Source organism: Poromitra crassiceps (assembly GCF_964638095.1).
Source record: "Poromitra crassiceps genome assembly, chromosome: 4".
Lineage (NCBI taxonomy): Eukaryota > Metazoa > Chordata > Actinopteri > Beryciformes > Melamphaidae > Poromitra > Poromitra crassiceps.
In genome coordinates, this window is record NC_139626.1 from 51,867,896 (window position 1) to 51,871,302 (window position 3,407).

Here is a 3,407-nt window from a genome sequence, read left to right on the forward strand (position 1 = left end):
CACTAGTGATTGGTTCAGATACCTCAGGCACTAGTGATTGGTTCAGATACCTCAGGCACTAGTGATTGGTTCAGATACCTCAGGCACTAGTTGGTTGGTCAGGCACTTTTCAATGAGGTGCAAAAACAAACGTTTCAACGCAAGCAGCGTTTTGTACAGAGTCAAACAGTGAAGACAGATACGAGAGGCTACAAGGAGAGATATCACAGCAGCCTATCAGAGAGTGATGCGCACTGATAGGGCCCGCCTCCTCATCAAATCCATATGCGTCTCCACTGAATTCTCTTCTATTGGAGGCTAAATCAAAGACATCATCAAAAACACAATTTTACAGAGTGACCCTGGTTTGAAACATAATATGCGCTGAACCCCCTCTTATCTCGTTCAGGAAATCTCGCTCACTCAGAGACAGACTGGTTCATAGTGCCATGAGTCCCCCCGCAGAACACCACTTGGTTACCCCCGCCTCTCTCTGGTTTCTACAGATGCGGACATTGCACCCACTGTTCAATTCGTCAGACTCCAAACACTTTGTACTCTATGTACAGGTAAAAAATACAACATTAAGTAATTTATCAACTGCAGTACCACCGTATATATTCTAAAATGTCCATGTGGCTTGTTGTTATACGTCTCTCAACACCACGATTGCAGAACATAAGGCTGCCATCCGCAACAAAAACATGGACTACGCAATTGCAAGGCACTGCACAGGCACATGTTAGATGATGTCATAACTACGCTTACAATGATGCCTACAGTGATGATGTCATTTGTAGAAACCAAAACCAAAACTTAGAACATATGTTCAAATTAAAAATATGTTCACTCCAGAACCCTATGTTACTTTACCCCTGGATAGATCCAGAATATCTTTATGTGCCCAGTTGAGAACGGGTACCCTCCCTTTGGCTATTGAGGTTGGCAGGTTCAATTCTATTGCTGAGGAGGACAGACTTTGTACTGTATGTGAATTAGGTGTTGTGGAAGATGAATTTCATTTTTTGTTTCATTGTACGCTATATGAGGGACCAAGATTGTCTCTATTTCAGTTAATGCAAAATAAGAAACCGGAACTATTTTGGTCAGGAGATGATGCGAAGTTGGAATGGTTGTTCAGAGATGAAGTCTTCAGTTTGGCCAGGTTTATTGGGAGGGCTTGGAAACTCAGAATGGAGAAGCTGTTCATCTGAATATATAACTCGGTCTTGTTTATGTTTGAGCGTTTTGTAGCTTGTTTGTTGATTTGTTTGTATTGTTGAACTTGAATGATTTGTGTCTTGTAAGCCCAGACGGGCTGGGCACCTTGAATATGGTGCATGACACAGAAATAAAAATCTATCTATCTATCCATGTAGAGTGGCGACTTGCTCTGGCACTGATGATGTCACTCATTGATCGTCCCACTGATTATGTCATATCTCACTGCAGTGATGATGTCATACCTCGGATGGTGCCTTCGTGATGATGCCTACAGTGATGATGTCATATCATTTCTGATGATTTCATTTTGTGAGGGATGTCACGTCCGACTTGAAATCTTAACTGTGATTATGAAGAGACTGGGGAGTTTACACTACACGACTGGTTCATTAAGACTTTTGATCGCGACTGAAAAACTCACTGAAACACATGACACGACTGGAATCACAGATCAAAATACACTACCCGACTGTGCGCCCAGCAGCAAACTCACGTCTTTCAAGTTATAAGACGGTATTGTCTTGAACCATACTCACAACACAAATAACCAGCAAACTGACGTGAGTGACCATATTAACCATACAGAAGCTAGACATCAATTTAGTTTCAAAATAAAAGCGCCAATGTATTACTGCATGACTTACTACGGGTTAAAATTGACTTTTCGAAGCCAAAAAATTACGTTAATGTAAAACAGGTTTCTATGCAAATGTGTTCTTTATTTCCTCTTTGGTACTTGGGGTTTTTCGGACCACACACACAAAACGGTTGCAATGGTATACTTTTAATTTGAAATTCGTAACGGGAAGTTTTATTCTTTCTGACTTAACCGTGAACAACCGGCATAGCGTCTTTGCTTCCCTCATTCACGTGTGCCTTGGTATCAGAAATATCTATTGTATGAAGACGAGCTATTTGACTGCTTTTGGCTCATTGCCTCCTAGTTTTTCATTGGATATTGACAGGATTCCACATGCACGTGTGAGCTGAGTTGAGTTGAGTCGGGTCGTTGAACCAGTTTACACTGCAAGAGAAATTCAAACATGTTTGATATAATCGTTGTGGCTCCGACTGGCGTCGGGAGGCAGTTTACACTTGACGATTAGAAATCTGTACCCATAATACACACTAACAGATTTAGCTGCTAATTGGCATAACAACTGCAGACTACAGTCAACAAAGACAGACTGAGCCCAACTGCAAATCCTATGTAAAATCAGAGGGAAAGTCTTGTAGTGTATTTTAGGTGTTACAGCAAACGTTCTGCGGCATTGAACATTGTCAACAAACTGCTGAGATGTGACGCACTGTTGAGCCACTGGGGTTGAATGAGGAACTGAGCCTCTCTTGTTTTGTGTAAGCTTACCATGAGGAATGTGTGTTGGTGTTATGTGTTAGTACTTGTTGCTATGATGTATTATTGTGTATGGAGTGCTACTTTAACACATCAGCATTGCATCTCTATTATTCTATGAGTGCTGTCGTCATGTGATTGGCTTATTGATTGACCACCTCCCGCTCCCTCGTAACCAATGAGGAACCATTCTCTCTAGACTGGAGGCTTTTTAAACTGTTGGGATATATGTCTGAACACATATGTTCAGACATATATATGATATATGTCTGAACACACACTGAACGTGCGTATTCAGTGTGAATATTAGAAAAGATCATTGTGATTATAATTTAGTCGTGCTGATCTCCTCTCCCTGATCACTCTTCTGTCTGCTACTTTCAGCTTCCTACGAGCTGGAGAGCAGACTCTGTGACCTGCTGGCCTGCTGGCAATGCAGGTGTTCAGGGGAGAGACAAGGTGAACAATGGATCAACAGAGAGAGAGAGAGAGAGAGAGAGAGAGAGAGAGAGAGAGACAGAGAGACAGAGAGACAGAGATAGAGAGAGAGAGAGAGAGAGAGAGAGACAGAGAGAGAGAGAGAGAGAGACAGGGAGACACACAGAGAGAGAGAGAGAGAGAGACAGAGAGAGAGAGAGAGACAGGGAGAACACACACAGAGAGAGAGAGAGAGAGACACAGAGAGAGAGAGAGAGTAGAGAGAGAGAGAGACAGAGAGACGACAGAGAGACAGAGAGAGACAGAGAGAGAGAGAGAGAGACAGAGAGAGAGAGAGAGAGACAGAGAGAGAGAGAGAGACAGGGAACAACAGAGAGAGAGAGAGAGAGAGAGAGAGACAGAGAGAGAGAGA